Below are 17,711 nucleotides of genomic sequence, written 5' to 3'. Positions count from 1 at the left end.
CCACAGCCTAACCAGCCTGGCCCAGCTCGGAGACCCGCGGCCAGGGCAGAAAGGCAGACGCACCCAGCCCCTACCCTGCAGGGCTCTCCTGCTCATGGGAGGCATGTGGGGGTGTGAGCCCAGGGCCCCAGCCTAAGCCTGGCTGGGCGGGCAGGGAGGGTGAGTCCCGGGGGTGGAGTGCGTGCCTGGTATGGGGTGTAGAGGTGTGGCTGTTTCCATGTGAGACTGGAGCCTGGCTGTGAATGGCATGTGTCGGGGTGAGTGGGCCATGCCACCAGGCACCAGGACACCCTAGCCTTCCTGCCAGGCCCGGCCAGGGGGTCCCAGACAAGTGCCTGGGTGAGTGCTCCCGGGTGGGGGCAGAATAACTGGGTGCTGGCCAGCACACACACACCCGCCACATGTCACAGCCAAGCCTCTCACCTACCTCCAGACAGCCCCTGCGAGACAGTGGGAGGCCACCAACTCAGTGTGGGTGCTTCAGGGTGAGAGGTGCCAGTGGGCTGAGGTGCTGCAGGGGGGCGGGCTCCTGAGGGGTCACCTGGGAAGCCTCAGGTGGAAAAATGACATCAGCTGCCTGGGCCCAAGACCCTGGTACCAGCATCAGCTTAGCTGTGGGCACTGGGCAGGCCTGTGTGCAGAGACCCCATCTCCGGGATGAAGAATGAATGAGAGCCCTTAGCTCGAGGTACTCATGAAAGCTCACAGGTCAGGGGCCTTGGGCCCCCATCACCCCTCTCACCCTGGGCGCCCACCCACACCTGGGCAGCCATCCTGCCACTCGGCAGCCAGGCAGGCAGTGCTGGTACCTGGTCCCCTTTCTCAGACCGTGACTCACGTGTCCAGAAGCAGAGCTGCTTACCTGGGGCCTGGGAGGTTCAAAGCCCCTGCTCCCACCTCTTCCTTCCCAGCCCTTCCCTCGGGCCCAGATGGCCTACACGCTCTAGGCTCCCCCCACCGCCCCCCGGCCCCAGCCTGCCAGCCCGCAAGAAGAGCTGCGCCCAGGGACCCCAGGGGCTGTGTGGAGGAGGCGGGGACAGAGACACCCAGTCCTTGGCTGGCCCTCCAGCTCCCACGGTCACCCTTGGAGCAGTTGCCACTCAGAGAAGCTTCTAGTGGGAAAACCGCCACAGCCAGCCCAGGCCTGAACCTGTACAGCCACAGCACACACCAGGGGAACATGGTCCACAAGCCAGCCCCAGGGACAGGGTACCAGTCAGGTCCGCCCCAACTCCCTAAGACTAAAACTAGGGCATGGGCCCTGGCCAGGTTCCACCACCTCCTTGCCCCAAATGATACCACCCGGACCCCAGGAGGGAGACAGACACCAGGACACCACCCTCTCCGATGGCTGCAAGGCCCTCAGAGAACACTAGGCCCTCTCTGGGCCCCAGCTCCCCCACCCCTCCAAGTGTACTTGGGGCCAGAGCCTGCCCCGCTAGCCCTGAGTGGCTGAGTGGTGGTGGGCAGGCACAGGCTGAGAGCGAGCTGGCTCCTTAGAGCCCCCATGCAAACACGCGCAGACTCCAGCCTCACTGCCATTCTGGGGAACAGCCCCCACAGCCAGTCGCTCTGTGGTCCTATCCTCCCGCACTGTGCTCTGTGGCCCCGGCAAGGCATCCTCTGGAGGAGCATGGGGCTCGAGCTCAAGGGCGTGGTGTGACCTCCTGCAAGTGCTGTTCCCTGAAGCAGCCTGGCGGGCACTGATGGGCTCTAGCCTCCCCCCCTCCCCCGCAGCCCACTTCATTCCACCCACCCCTGGGCGCCGGGCGCTCCCCTGATGAAAAACGGGGTTCAGAGAGGGTGAGCAACTTGGTCAAGGTGGTGCAGTGGCACCAGAGGGGCCTTCTGCTGCAGCCTGCTGGGTTGGGAGGGGGACAGGACTGCCAAGAAGGGCCCATGTGAGCAGCATGGGCACAGCACCAAGCAGGATGAGGTCCGAAGGACAGGGCCTGCCTGCCCCCTGCAGCTGATCCCAGACTCTCCCTGAAGAATGAGGGTTCACAGACCCTTGAACAGCTCTCTCCCTTCCGGCCCTCCTACTCAGACCCACCAGCCTCTGGTTCTCAAAATCTGGGGCTGCCTCTCTGGGGAGAGGGAAGGATGGAGGGTGGGTGAGCACAGACCTAAGGACCGGCTGCCTGAGACCCTAGTCCTTGAGACTAGGGACACCAACCCCAGTTCCCACTTGACTCCGGACCTACAACCCAAGGCCAGGCTGGGCCGGCGCAGGCAGGCCACCTCCTCCAGGGCAAAGGGAAGCTGCTCCCAGCCAGTCCAGGGCAGTGGGCAAGGCCGGCTGCAAGGTGACAGATGGCCCTGGCGATCAGAGCACCCAAGCACAGAGGGTGGCACATGTGGCGGGTCCTGCATGCACACCAGCAGGGGATGGGCAGAGGCACATCTGAGGCCCCAGGAGCAGAAAGCCACTTTGGGGGCTTCCTTTAATGATCATGTGGAACCTGCTTGATAGCCATCCTGTGAAAGAGAAAAGACAGCCTAACAGACACGAACATCTCGGGTGGGGCTGGGAAACACTGAGGTCGGAGGAGAGGCCGAGTGGCCTTGGGGAGGGTCATGAGTACAAAAGGGCTCCCTGGAACGCCCACCAGAGCAAGGTATAGGGAAGGAAGCTATGGGCCGGGCTGGGCCTGGCTCCCTGACAAGCCACCAGTCTCCTTCTGCTCACACTGGCCAGCCCACCCACTTGCCATGGTGGGTGGGTGGGGGGTTGTCACCTGCTGCTGACCAAGACCAGACAGGGGTAGGGGGGTTGGAGGGCAGGCTCTCCCAGGGTGCAAGCTCACGGTCCAGCTCACACTGCGCTTGAGAGCAAGGCAGGAGGGTGGGAGGGACGCAGATGGGGCAGGGGAGCAGCTGGCCGGCCAATGGCCAGCAGCATAGACAGTGTGCAGGACGGGCGTGGCGGAAGCTGCTGGGCTGGGTGGGCGGGGAGGTAGGCAGGCACCTGGCTGGGAGGCTGGCCTCCCTGAAGGCCTTCCTAGTCTAGGGTTGCTTAATCCAGGAAATGGGCTGAGCAGGAGGGGCAGACAGCAGGAGGCTGATAAGACCCTCTCAAAGCCCATGGACCAGTCCCTGTGTCCCGGGCCCTGTGTACCAATCCCTGTACATCAGTCCCTGGGCCCCGGCCCTGGCCTGAAAGGAGACTAGAGGCTCTGGTTTCAGCAGGGGATGGTCCCCACACCTGTTCCACCCCAGGACTGACTCCTAAGCCGGGAAGGCTTCCTCCTCCACACCTGCCCCGAACTCCCCAGCTCTGCTGCCCTGCTCGCCTCCCCTTTCCCAATAAATAGTCCCTCCCAGTCAGGGCCAGTACCCCTCCCTCCCCTCCCCTCCACAGCCTGGAAGCTGACTGGCCCTGCAGAAAGAAAGCTCCACTATAGCCAGCCCTGCTCACCTCCAAACCCCTGAGCAGGAGCCCCTTCAGAGGCTTCCCTAGGGCTCCACCCCTCCTCTGGCAGGTGCTGGAGCCGCTGTGAGGTGGGGTCTGCCTCCGCCCGCTGGGAGCAGAGAAGGGACCAAAGATGGAGTAGTGGACGTCACCCCTAAAAAGCCCACAGAAGCCACGGGCCTCTCCCGGGAAAATGCAGGCATGTGGTAGTGTGACTGTGCACAATGGGGTGGGGGCCCAGGAAGGTAAGACTTTCAGCACTGTCCTCCGGGGACCCCCAGCCCGGTTGGGGACAGACACATATGTAATGACCACAAGTCACGCAGGCCATGAGCTAAAGTGACCAGGGTGGGGTGGGGAGTGGAACGGAGGCTATGGGCTATTGGCTGGGTGGTCAGGGTGGGCGGGGCTTTGAAGGCTGGGCAAAGGCTTCACCAGCAGTGGGGCCTTAGCTCATACCCACCCCGGCCAGCAGACAGAGAGGACACAGTCCTCACAAGCTCGAGGACTAGGGAAGCTATGGGCTCAGCCACTAAGGGGAAGTCCTCAGCACCCCCTGAGCGGGGACAAAGGCCCCTTCATGGCAGAACCAGCTCCTGCAAAGACAAGGAGGCCCTGCAAGGGGGCATGGCGGGGTCTCTCCTAGAATCACCTCCACGTGTGCAGGGCAGGCACACCCACCAGCCCAGGTGCATGAGGCCCCAGTCTATGCTGGACACAAACACACACATCGTGTACACACACACACACACACACACACACACACACACACACACACACCAGTACAGAGCGGACCCTGCAAACAGCCAGTCACACCATGACACACACAGCTATGGGCACAGGTTCACACACCCCTATGGTGACTCTGTCACAGAGCAACAGGGCCCATGTGCCCACACAGACCACCCCCCCACTCCCCGGCCCTTAGGTCCAGCACCCAGGTCCAGACACCCCTTCCTACTGCTGACCCTGGGCAGGTGGGCGGGACCAGGGCTGCCTGTCAGCCAGGCTGGGCCTCCTTGCTGAGGGTGGTGAAGAAAGTCCCCGGGCAAAATCCAAAGTGTGAAAGGGAAGGAAGGAGGGACGGGCTGGCCGCACTGCACTGCTAGCAGCTCTGTCTGTTCTGCTCACATGCTCCCTAAGGGGCCTCAGGGGAAATCTGTAGAGCAGAGGGCCCGGCCCGGGGTCACACGTTGCTATCTCAGCTGGCACATGGAAAAATGGCGACTCGCACCTGGGGAGGTGGGGGTGGTCATGCCAGGCCCCCCACATGACCCCCACTGTGCCTCCAGACTGGGCAGAAACTGTGGGGATGAGGAGCAGCTAGCTACCCCACAGCCACAAAGCCCACGAGGCAGAGGGGGGCCCACACTCACCTAGGCTTTGCAGAAAAGAGTTACTCAGGGCCACCACCACCCCGGCCCCAATTAAACATTTTACTACAGCCTATACCCCAGGATATGCACAAGCATCGCCCTGGGACAGCTCCAAGGTCCTGGTGCCAGAGCAGGTTCCCAGCTGGGCTGCTAACCAAAGGCTCAGCAGTTCAAAACCATCAGCTGCTCTGCATGACAAAGATGAGGCTTTCTGCTCCATGAAAGACCTGTCTTTTCAGAAACCCACAGGAGCAGTTTGGCCCTGCCCTACAGGTCTGGATCACCCCCCCCCCTTCCCTAGGGGCAGTATCACCCACTTAGCTGGGCCACAAGGCCTCCCCTGTGGGCCAAGGCTTCCACCTCCAGGGAGCCTCCAGCTTTCCCGAGAACAGTCTGGGTTCGGAAGACGCCATGTGGGCCATGTACCCTGCTGTCACCCCTCCCCCCACCCCCACTCATTCTGGGGCCTGGTGAGACAGGCGGTGGCTCATTGCCCCACAGTGGCCAGGGCTCAGAGGGCCGGGAGGGCGCAGGTAGGGACAGGTCCAGCTCTGATCGAGTCTGACCTGTGAGCGTGGCCACCCATGGCCTCATCTGGCATCCTCTGTCACAACACGGGGATGATCTCGCCTGCCAAGGGGCTGTGCTGAGTGCAGACGCAGCGGTGTCCCAGTGGCCACGGCCACCGCCACCCTCCCAGCTCCGGCTGCCCTGGCAACCAGAGGCCCCTGCTTCCTTCCCTGAGACAGAATGGGGCTCCTTTAGACTACCCAGCCTGCCAAGGGTGCCCAGCTGAGGACAGTCCCTTGGGCAGCCACTTACCGGCACCCCACTGCCTTGACAATGGAAGGCCCCTGAGCTTTCCCCAGCCCTCATACCTGTGCACCCGGGGATCCTCCTCTGCCTGGCTCCAGCACCCGCAGCCCACCCCAGCAGACACCTGATCTGCTCTGTGGTGCCTGTTTACACAACAGGGCTGGAGACATGATCCAAAGCTTCCAGCTGTTGTGAAAACAGCACTCAGCCACCACAACCTGCCCTGCCATCCCCAGCTCCCCACCCCTGGGCACCTTGGCAGGGACCTTCGCAAGACATCCAACTCAGCACTGTGAGGCCCAGGGTCTCTCCATGCCCAACCCCACCTCTCACCCCAGGTCTGCTGAGTCTGAGCCTTCCACAGGTCTCCTGTAAGGCCGGCTCTGCCTTTCCCACCCCTCAAATGTGCTCCCCAGGCCCTCACTGCCCCAATACCCTGGGAGGGGGGCTTCCATGCCCTTTCTGCCTCTGCATCTATCCTGAAACCTGCCACCACTGCAAACTCCCCCCATTCCCCAACCCCCGACCCAAGTCCGGCCCTGCCTGCTCCTCCTGCCTCTGGTAAAGCAGACCGCATTACTCCCCACCAGGTCACCAGGGCTCTGGAGTCACCACCCAGTTAGCCCCTCCCAGCTTGACCTCTTTACCTCTGACCCCCTGTACCCCACTCAGTCCCACCCACTCCAGCCACAATGACCCCTTTGGTTCCTTGAGCAGGCACGGTCCTTCGCACTTCAGGCCCCACCCCACCGCACTACTGGTTCCTCGTTCAGGCCTCAGATGGACCCCTAAGACCTGCCTGCATCACGGCCAGGGGCAAGGGGACACAGCCTGATCACGTCAAGTGCCGCTTCCACCCTGCTCTGCCTGCTGGCTGTGGGGTCCTGCTCTGAAACCTTCAGGACACCTCACTCACACGCACGGCCTGGCTCCGCTGACCCCCAGCCCTGGATGGAAAGGCAGAAGCTCAGTGTGGCCCTCACTGGGCTGGCCTTCGGTGTGTCCCTGCACCAGGCAGGGCCCTGCCGCAGCTGCCATCTGCAGGGAGACAGGCATACCTGTCTGCAGAGGGGGGGATTCCTAGTCCCCTCCCCAGCCCCCACCTCCATCAATCCCAGACACCACCCCCTTCCCCAATGCAAAAACTGACCCCTGGGTTCAGAAGGGTAGGTTGGCCAGCCAGTAGAAGGGCTCACCAACCACCCCTTTGAGAGTGAGGGGAGGCAGCAGGGGGGCTGGGCTGCATCTCCCAGGGGCCCTCGCCTCTCCTCTGAGGCAGGCTCAGGAATTCCTGAGCTAACAGAAGCTCCCTTCCCCCCACCCCACCCCGAGACAAAGCGAAGTAAAGGGTAGCCTGCCTTAAGTAAAGGGTAGCCTGCCTTGCATACACCTGCAACCTCTCTGAACAGTACCACCAGCTGGGCGCTTGGTGCTTCCTGGCTACGGTGCCTCTGGAGGGACGGCCTCACGGTGTACTGGCTACTCTGCATGAGTGACCTGTTTCCTGTATGCCGCCATGTCCCACCTGTCAGGTGGGGAATCTAGGGCCCAGACTCCTGGACTCCCAAGCAGTCTCCCCCCAGGAAGACCAATGCTGTGACCTCTTTGGAAGTGGACAGCTTTCTCCCGCAGCGGCTGCTGGGTTTGAACTGCAGCCCTCTCAGTGGGCAGTTGAGCACTTTAACCACTGTGGCACTAGGACCCTGATCCAGCTGCTGCCTAGCCCCACAAGGCACTGACTGGCGATGGTTCATTCCTAGAGAGAGGGGAGGGTCAGGATGTGGGGACCTCACTGCCTCAGCCCCCACCCCCGCCCTTGAACCCCCAACAAGTCCGACCTGCCCGGCCCAACGCCAGCACCACCAGCCCTGCGGTGGAAAGGCTGGCCAGACACCACTGCCCTCGGCAGGCCAGGCGGGGGCGGGGCAGGGAGAGCACTGGTCAGTCCCATTCCGAAACCACTTCCTGGGCAGCTAGGAGGAAGCGGGCCTCTAGCAGCGCCTTGGACAGAAGGGCTGCTCCCCTGGGCCAGGCCTTGGCGGAGAGTGACCAGACCCCCGGAAAGAACAAAGAACACCCTCCTTTGCAAAAACACCAGCCCGCAGGGCCCAACAACCTGCTCCCAGCAGGCATGGGTGCTGTGGGGACCCCTAAACTGCCTGCAGAGTATCTCTGCCCCATAACCACAGGCAACCACTTCCCCCTCTGTGGCAGCAGCCACCAACGGTGCCTGCAATTGACACGGCCTCCCTACCCCTGGCCTGCCCCCAAGCTAGGCCCAAACTGTCTCCCGGTGCAATGGAGGCTGAGGGGGTTCAGAAACAGACTAGCTTGGCTGGGCTGTGACCCTGATCAGGGACCGTCCCTTCCTCGGCCCAGAACGGCAGGGTGGGTTGGCAGTGTGGCCCCGCATGTGAACACGTGCAGCCAGTGCATCCCAAAGCACAGCCTTGGTCTCCAACTCCCACAATGCCATGTGTGCACACGCGGGTCCACTTGGGCCAGGCAGGGGACAGGTGGGTGGGTTCCCAAGCTAAATAGCCACTTCTTAGAGCTTGAGACAGAGCTGCCTGACCTCAGGGAGCAGAGCAGTCCCTGCCCCCTGCACCCCCCCGCCCTGGCTTGGGCTTCTTGCCCAGCAGGCTGAGGGTAGAAATCATCCACAGACGACCTAGTGAAGGCCTAGGGGGGCCCTGAACTCCTGCTCCCCCAACCAGGTCAGGCCTAGGGAGCCTGGCCAGTCTGTTCTCAGCAAGCCCAGGATCACGGAGCCCCACAATCAGCAGGGGTTGATGGGGGGGGGCTCCAGAAGAAAGACCACCTTTGTCCGTCCCCCTGATGCACGCCCCCCCCCACCAGCATCACCTCCCAGTCACATCCCTACCTCCTCACAAATTTCACACACAAGGCCCCACAGACCCACAGTGTGAGGCCCATGGCCATCTTCACTACAATGCTGAAGGCAGCAAGACTGTTCTGCGGGGGGGGGGGGACTACAGGAGACTACAACCATCCCATCATTCCTTAGAGGCTCTGTCCAGCCCACCCTGAATCTCGAGAGCAGGGCAGGGGAGAGGGTCCCTTCCCAGGCCCCAGAGAAGCTACAGAGTTGGAGAGGGGACAGGGTACAGAACCAAGCTCGGTTGAGCCAAGAGCTGGAAGCCCAGTTCCGTTCTCAGCTCAGCCTCTCATGCATGCACTGTGGGTTCCAGGACAAACCCCGGTCCCTGGGTGTGCAGAGACAGAAGCGCTGATGTGGCCACTACCCCATACTCGTGTACACACACACACACACACACACACAGACCAGCAAAGTGTCTCTGCTTCTCACCCCAACCACTGATGGGTCTCACTGGGTCTCCAAGCTCCAAGACCAAAACATTCCCTCAACCAGAATCTAATGTCCTGAAGGAAGCCCCCAGTCCAGTGGACAGAGCAAGTCAAGGCCTCTTTTGGGTCCCCAGGTCATACTCCAGAACCCAGACTCTAGGAGCATACTATAGTGGAACACAAGGGGCCTAAACACCGTCCCTCTGCCTGTAGGACCTAGCCCTCCCTCCAGCTCCCAGCTCCCACTTGCCCCCAGTCCAAGCAGCACCGAAAGAAGCAGGCCTGCCATCCTTTCCCAGGGCTGTTTCCCAGCAGACCTGCAAGGACAAGACAGAGCAACCACACTGGGCGGCACAGCCAAAGGCTCTTCCCCTGAGCCAGCCCCAGTATGGCTGACACGGCCCAGCTCAGCCTCAGGGCATGCAGCCTTCTCAGCTGACCTGGGGTCTTGGGCTTTCCTTTTCTTGGGCACTGGCTGTGTCCACTCCAAGCTAAGAAGAGGAATAACGTGTCCCTGCTGTGGCAGTGTTTCCAGTCTGGCAGGGAGGCCACAAGACACGCCTGAGAGAGCTGGTTCTAGCCCTCCCTTCAGGGGAAGCCTGGGCCACACTGGGTGCCCTCACTCTGGGGCCTTGGGCAACTCATTTCCTGAGAGCCTGGTTTCCCCACCTTCAGAAATGGAGGAGAAACACTGGAGGCTCCGAGGTGCCAGTGAGCTGACGTGCCGGGTCCTGTGGTAGGCCCATACTGAGAAAATCACACGGATGGTGACTCTCTTTATTCCTTTTTTTGGACCTTACAGTTCAGGAGATTTCCAATTATGGATGTCCCCACTAAACAGCGGAGAACACTAACTCACAGCCATGGAGACGATGCCGGCTCCTCCTGACCCTATGGGTTTCCGAGGCTGTAACTCAATATGAGAGCAGAGAGCCTCATCACTCTTCTGTGCAGTGGCTGGTGGTTTTGAACTGCTGACCTTGCATTAGCAGCTCAACTCATAACCATGATGCCATCAGGGCTCCTTGGGAACATTGAGACTACAGACACACTCGAAGCAGGGACTAACAAGGGCAGTGGTGGGGGGAGGGCGGGGGGGGGACTACCACACCTTAGCGTCTTCTCTGCCCACCAGGCCCTGCACAAGATGACCCTCCCCAGATGCAAACTCCTCCCTCAGCTGGAAACTCCCATCTCCACTCACTGGGGGGTGGGGGGGTGGAGCCTCAGGCTTTCTCTTCTCGCCCGCACTGTAAATTATTTCTAATTTTAATTTAAGCTCCAATTAGCCATGCTGGCTAAACGGTGTCAGTGCCTTGCAGTCACGGGCGCCTCCAAGTGACCAGTGCTCACTTTCTCTCCCATCCTGCCACTGAGATTCGGGGTGGGGCTGAACAGGGCTGGGGGCTGGGTCTCTAACAGCCCCTGAGTTCTCTCACCAGCCACCTGGTCAAAGAGGGTGGAGATAACATCAATAAACAGCATCCCAGGAACAGGAAATTGGGCTGATGAGTCTATGGGCTTCCATTAGCCCCGCTCCCAGGAGACGGGCTTACACAGTGGGGGCGTGGTCATGGAATAAGACTTCCTATGTGCCCAGCACTCATTCCGGCCAAGGCCGCACTAAGGGGCCTTTGACACAGAACCTCTGTGCTCGGAACCATTCCTTCCTCTCTGCCCAAAAGAAACTGCTCCGTAGAGGGGCCCAGCTCCGGGCTCTGCTCTTTAAGAGGCCCAGTAAACATTGGGAACCAAGTCTTTTCTGGGTCCAGGGTCTGAGGTCTCAGTCACTACAGTACAAACCCCAAGACTCGTCCCCCAACCCCCACACTATCTGGCAACGGGTGAGCAGAAGGCTGCGAAGGACGGAGATCCAGCCTTTCTAGACTCCCCAGAGCCTGCTGTGTGCACACAAACCCTCAGAGAGGGCCACAGGTTCACACTGCAGTTCTCATGTCTCCCGCCATGCCCCCCAGCACAGGCACCATATACTTTGTCATGCCCACTCCTCTCCTCCCGCCACCAACACCCACACTCAGCCAGTCTCGGTTCCGCAGTCACAGCCACTCCCCCAGCACACATACTTGCAGTTTCATACAGTCAGACTGTGAGTCTCCCGCCAGTCATCTGCTCCCATCCTAACCCCACACCACCACCAGCTCACCCCAGCCACAGCCCTGACACACACCGGATCCCTCACACCACCCCACAGCCAGGTGGTGGCCCACCAAACACCTCCACACACCACACACACAAACCATAGAGCTGCCCTCTGCTGCCTGCCTGCCACTCCCAGCTCGGCCCAGGGGGTCGGCTTGGTCCCAGGGCTCCGTGGCAGAGGGACACAGCTCACGGGTGTGTGCTCAGACACTCACTCACACAGATGAGCCTGGTGGATTGGGGCGTCTTCAACTAACAGCTCAATGCTCCACAAGGCTGGTGGGCCGCAGGGCACACCCTGTACACAACACACAGCATCTCTGGGCACACAGGGGCACACAATGAACAGTGTGTTAAACGGGCCGTGGGACACACACTGTACTGAGCTGGACACAACCAGACACACACATGCACATAGATCACACACGTTAAAAAGGACGCACACACAATTCACAGAAAAGTGGTAATGCAACATACCTACACAGACGACCCCCCAAAAGGAGTCAATGTCCATGCATACACTGGGGGACTCATACTCAGCTCCCCCAGGTTTAAGGGGCGGGGCTTGGGAAAGTAGGGTGGTTCTGACATCTCAAGGCCCTGCTTCTCCGGATGGACGGTGGTCCGGAAAGGAGGGCATACCTACTCCCCCTTCTGACCCCCTCCTCACCTGGCAGAGTCCCCGCCTGAGAAGGCAGGTGGGGGCTGGGTGCCACCCGAGGAGAGGGGCAGAGGGGCGGGGTGGAGGCTAGAGCCACGCCCAGTCCAGAGACGACGAAGAGAGAGCGAGACTGAGACAGAGATAGAGACCGAGAGAGGGCGCGGGGACGCGGCCCCGCGGATGGCCTGGCTGCGACCGGCCCGCGGGAGAAGACCCGAGGCGGCTGGCCTGGGGGCCGGGGGACCGGGCGTGGGCTGGGGGCGCGGCTCCCGGAGGGCAGGATCCAGGGGGTGCGTGAGCAGGGGGCGCGGTGGCGGCGCACGCAGGGCGAGTGGCGGGCGGGGGACCCCGAGGAAACTCGGGGGGGGCACTCCGCGGGATCGGGACGTACGGCAGACTGGGAACCGCGCTCGGAGGCCCCGGGCCCCGCCGTCGCCCAGACAGTCCGGAGGCCGGCGGGGGCCCGGGGCGGGGGGGACAGCGCGCGGGCGCGGCGGGACTTTCGCTGCCTCGGACTCAGTTCCTGGGTTTCGGAAAGGGGAACCGGAGGCGGGAGCGGGGACAAGAGGGGGACGCGGGGACGTAGGGCGAGAGGGACGTCGCGCCCTCCGGGTGGCTCGGATCCCGCGCCCGGGCCCGGCCCTCACTCACCTCCGGGCGCGGGGCCAGGCGTCTGGGGTCGCGCGCCTGGGGTCTGCTCCGGGCGAGGCCCCGGGGCGCGGGCGCGGGGGCGCGCGGGCGGAGCTCAGAGGTCGGCGCGGGCCCTGACCCGGGTGGGCCCGGGGGCCGGCGAGCCACGACCCGGGTTTCTGCTCGGCGGGCGGACGCCGGGGTTCGCTCCGAGGCTCCGAGCCGCCGCCGCCGCCGCCTCCTGCTCTGGCGCCTCTGCACACGGAAGTGCGGGGGGGCGGGGCGGCGCGACCTCACCCAGGTGCCGGCCAGCCCCGCCCCCGAGGGTCCCGCCCCCGGTAGGCCCCGCCCCCGCAGACAGGCGCCCCTGGTCCATGGTCCCACGTCTTTCTGCCTACTTCTGTGCGGGCCACGGTGTCCGGCGCTCTCTGCCCTCCCGGGTCCACTCCGTCCTCCCGCCGGCCTTTAGCGCGCGCTGCAGCCCTGAGACTCGTCCCATTTCACCAAGGAGGACGCTGAAGTCCAAGAGGGGCGCCCCTTCATTGTAGCACGCTGAGATTCCGGAGGCGCAGGCGGGGGTTCCCCAGGTCCTCGTGCCTGCGCCATGTCCGCACCCTGCGCCCACGCCCGGAACTCCCCAAGGGCCAGCTGGCCCGCCCAGCCAGACCTCCATCCTTCTCTTCCTGTTGGCTGGAGCGCGGACGCAGCCTAGCTAGGTCCCGGCCTCCAGGCCTGCTCCCCAAATTGGAGCCAGGAACACTCCCAGGAAAGTGGTTCTGGAAGGGTCGAATGGCTGCTGAGAAAAACTACCCAGGCCGTTGCTCGCCTGCTGTCCCTGGAGTCCCAAATGGAACCTGGTTAATGGCCTTACCTCATTCCCTCACTCATTATTCCTTCACGAATGTCCCCTAAGCCAGGGGAGGGGACCAGGTGGGCCAGGCGTCCCATTGCCTTGGCTGCTAAGGTCACAGAGGTGTTTTCCAAAAGGAAAACACTTTTGAACGGAAGCAGAGTGCCCAGGCACCACCAAGAGAGGACAAGGTGGGGCTGGGCAGCTTTGGGGCCTGAGGCCTACAGGACAGGAGGGGAGGGAGCCATCCACGCAGCAGAGTCCAAGCTGAGCCCGGGCTCATGGCAGAGACAGCCAGCACTGGGTTCTTCTGAATAAGCAGAAAGGTAGGTGGTAAGGAGGACCAGCGTTTGGGGTCAGGTCAGAGAAGTGGAGGAAGGAGGCTGGGCCGTAGGCTTGAGGGTGGCAGGTAGGCATGCAGTGAACACCCATCCCCACCTCCGCCCATGGGAGAAAGGAAGATCTCAAGTTGTGTGCAGAGGAGGTGGGAGTCTGGAGAGAGAAAAACAAGAATGATTCTTTCCATGGTGGTGGCAGTTTGGGAGGGGGGCAGTGACTGGTATTCTATAGTACAGAAGGGAGGACCCAGTTTGAAAACCTGACAAAGTCTGACCAGGCTCCTAGCCCTGACACCTGTCCCCTCATCCCTTCAGGATGGCATCTTTCCTCCAGGTGGACGGACGCCTTGGCCACACGGGACTGCTATTTGAGAAATAGCCCATGTCTTCTCATCACCCTGCCTTTGCACACGCTGCACCCGGGGCCCAAGGTACTTCCTGTTCCTGTCCCTCATACCACTCTTTGTCTCACCTGTGTCCACTCAGATGCCACTCTGACTGTATCTCCTCTCAGTCTGTGCCTTATCCTTGAGTTGAAACACCAGGCATTTAGGGCATTTTGTGTTCTAGCCATTCACCCCATCAGGGCTTCCCTTGGGGCGAGGCTGGAAGCAAGGGATAGAAAGGTGAGCCTCAGGTGACCTTTGCCCACCTGGGCTCAAGTTTCCCTTCTGGCTCCTTCGTCCAGGTTCCCAGCAGCTAACGTAGCCTCTCCTTCAACATCAACAATAGGTCCACACTGTGCCAGGGCCTGCTGGGGAAGGGCTGGCCCTTGGAGACGTCCAGGCCCAGCTCCCAGACCTTTGCTCCCTGCCGTTCAGTTGATGCCCTCTGCAGGGACTGCCGAGAGCCAGGCCCGGAGCTGGGTGGTGAATGTGAGATGCCCGACCAGTGCTCCGGACTCATGAGGTTAGGGCCACTGTGAGTGTGGGCTGTAACCATAGCAAACTGCAGCCTCCGGCCACTACTGTGAGGTCCCTTGCTGAAGGGTACACAGCGGTAAATGAAAGAAACAGGACTCGGACTGAGGTCCGTCCTCTCTCTCTGAAGTCCACGTTCTCCCTGCGACTGACCCTTGGGACAAGTAATTCTTTGTTGTAGGGACTGTCTTGTACATGATAGGAAGTTTAGAAGCATCCTTTCCTCTACCCAGTAGATTCCAGGAGCGAATTTCCACGTTGACACAACCCCACATTGACACAACCCCCCAGATGTCTCCTAACATGGCCAAATTTCCCCAGACAACTGCCCTAGCCAGTCCATTCCAACTCATAGAGACCCAAAGGGCAGAGAACAAGGCCCCAAAGCGTTTCCAAGGCTGTAAATCTTTACAGGAGCAGCAGGCTGCTGCATCTCCCCCTCAACGGGACTCCTGGCCATTGAGTCTGTGCGGACTCTTTGGTGACCCTGTAGGATGGAGTAGCACTGCCCCTGGCGTTTCTGATACAATACATCTTTGCAGGAGCAGAAGGCCACATCTTTCTCCAGGAGAATGCCTACAGATTTCAAACTTCTGACCTTCCATTTAGCAGCCTAATTCTTAAGCACTAACCCACCAGGGCTGATGTGTTCTAGTTGCTGACAGAGCACTTTACCAATGAACCAACAAAAGTCTCAATATCCCCAGGGAGTCCAATCACTCCTCATTGGTGGCCATGCTTTAGAGTTGGGCTTGCCGCAGGAGCAAAACAGACATCGATTGGACATTTCCTGACCCTTAGGGTGATATGCAGACACATGAGTTTAGGGTCTGAGATCAACTTGGCCCCCTTCTCTGGAGGCTCCGTGGAGAATGGTTGTGCACCCAGAGAGGGGCCCTGGGGCTGGGGCTGTGTGCCTGTGACCAAGGCAGAGGAGGGAGGCAGGTGGGCTTCCCTCCAGCATGCATGGGGCTAAAGGAGTCTGGGCCAAGCTTGGCTCGAGCCACCAAGAACCTGGAAACTTGTCCCTGGGTGCTTAAGGGATGGCAGGAGGGGTAGGGGTGGGGAGAAACAAGGCAATCCAGAGACCCCGGGACCGTGCTCGGCATCGACCAAAGAAAGCCCTCTAAATCCTAGAAGCAAGTCCTAGCTGTGCCTGTGACTCAGGACAGTGATTGTCCCTGTCTCAGAGTCCCCACCTCTGAAAGGGGCTGGTGACAGAGCCATCTGAGGGCTGGTAGGATGGAGTGAGATGGAGCATAAGCGTCAGTCAGGTGGGCGCCTGGTGGTCACTGAGCAGGCCACGGCTGTCAGCCGCACAAGAGCTCTCGTCAGCCATGAGCGAAGGGCATTACATCCTGGAGCAGGGTCTTCCCAGCACCTCCTCATGGTCCAGGCAGGGGAGCTGGGTGGATCAGGGGTAGCAGTGGACAGAGTTCAGACTCCCGCCCCCAGTGCCTGCCTGTCCAGGCTGTCTGGAGGAGGCTCTGGCTGATGCCTGCGGCTGTCCCCCGTATTCAGCCAAACCGACAGGAAAAGGCCTGACCCTCCCTCTGGCCCGGATCCACCTAACTGCGAGCAGGATGGAAGCCCCGGGCCATCCCTGCCGGGGTCTGGTCCTTGTCTTGGCCATTTTTAACCGGGCCCCTATCTGCCTCTAGCTCGCTGTGTCTCTGTGTGTCCCTGTCCCCTCCCTAAATCCCTGGCTGCCTCTGCCCGCCCATCATACCCAGAGTGCTGGCAGAGCCAAAGGACTCAGGTTTGTGTTTCAGAAGCAGGAGGCCAAGGCCAGCAGAAGCGGCTTACCTGGGCAACTTCTGGAGACACCGAGGCTGGAAGGGTCTGGCAGGGGGTAGCAAGGAAGGCAGTGGGTCATCAGCCTGGGGCACAGAATGGGCAGAGGTCACGGGCAGGAGGGAATGGCAGTGGCCCTGGAGTCCGTTCACATAGCTTGGAAGTATCCAGTCCAGAGGCTCTGCCCTCCTGGACCTGTGGCCTACACATGTCTCCCCTTCCTCACCTGTGGCAGCGACATACAAGAACACCCCTCGTGGGGTGGTTGAGAATGGACCAGTAGCAAAGCTGTGGAGTCTGCCTTGCTGCTAATGCCTAAATACAGATGCAGGAGGCAGAGCGGAGGGGCCCTGTGTGCCTTCCTCAGTGAATGGTGGAAACCTGGGGAACCCCTGGATAGCATTAGGAAGGTGTGGTGGGTGGGGAGAGGGGGTGCAACGGATGGCCTGAAGCTGTCGCAGGCTAGGCCAGTCCTGGACCAACACTAACCATGAAACAGCCCCTGCCTCCAGACACCTTGCAAAGGGGTGAGAAAGGCAGGGTGGGCATCGTGTTGGGTGTTCGAGGGGCAGCTACCCTTTCCATACACAGTCCCTAGGGGCTCCCCCTCCCAGGCCTCTGACCCTGTCTGGCTCAGTGCTTCCAGCATTGAGGCTGTGCTGGCTCCCACAGGGCAGGGACACCTGGAGGACCTGAGGGCTCAGTTATTCCAGGCCCCCCGGACACAGCCTCATAGGCCCAAGCAGGACTCTCCTTCTTCCTCCTCTTCCTCCTCCTCTCCTCCTCGTCCTCCTCCTTTTCCTCCTTGTCCTCCTTCCTCTTCCTCCTCCTCTCCTCCTCGTCCTCCTCCTTTTCCTCCTTGTCCTCCTTCCTCTTCCTCCTCCCATGGAAGCTGGGTGGGGCTGCCCTAGGCAGGGGGTGTAGGACCAACCCCCGCACATTGACTCTGCTCCCTAACCCACAGTCCCAGGCCCCAATTTGGGCAGGCATCGCCTGCGGCCCCGCCTCACCCCAGTGGCAGGCCTGCCTATAAAAGCCCCGGCTCTATTCCCGGGATGCCACCTGGAGGTTGGAGGGGTGTCGCCACCTTGTCTGCGTGCCCAGCGCCTGGCAAGGGGGACCCGAGCAGGGCCATTTCCGGCGCTGGAAGAATGACTTGTTCATCAGCGGTCTCCCAGCCCTGCCCCTGTAGGAGACCCGTCTGCGGTTCTCCACGGAGCCCCAGAATACACGAGGAAGTACACAGTCCACGGAAGCAAAAGCGCCCAGGATGCCTCCCCTCCTCTCACGCATGCACACGCGCTAGCCAGCCACACCTACCCTGCAGACAGACATTAGAGTCTTACAACTTGTTCTGGTGGGATGACGAGCAGTCAGGGTGGATTTTTGGAGGAGACTGAATGGCTCAGGATCCCTTAACCATA

General features: G+C 61.3%; 1 protein-coding gene across 1 annotated transcript in view; it reads right to left on the bottom strand.

Moving 5' to 3' along the window:
* Positions 1-12,647, bottom strand: part of PRKCD (protein kinase C delta) — a 28,265-nt gene extending 15,618 nt beyond the window's left edge. Inside the window, exon 1 of the mRNA XM_075547521.1 lies at positions 12,407-12,647. The gene's annotated coding sequence lies outside the window, so the exon portion shown is untranslated. The remainder of the gene's footprint in view (positions 1-12,406) is intronic.
* Between the last annotated feature and the right edge of the window lie 5,064 nt (positions 12,648-17,711).

The sequence above is a fragment of the Tenrec ecaudatus genome, chromosome 4 (assembly GCF_050624435.1).
Source record: "Tenrec ecaudatus isolate mTenEca1 chromosome 4, mTenEca1.hap1, whole genome shotgun sequence".
NCBI classification, from domain to species: domain Eukaryota; kingdom Metazoa; phylum Chordata; class Mammalia; order Afrosoricida; family Tenrecidae; genus Tenrec; species Tenrec ecaudatus.
This window is presented reverse-complemented; position numbering and strand designations above follow the sequence as displayed.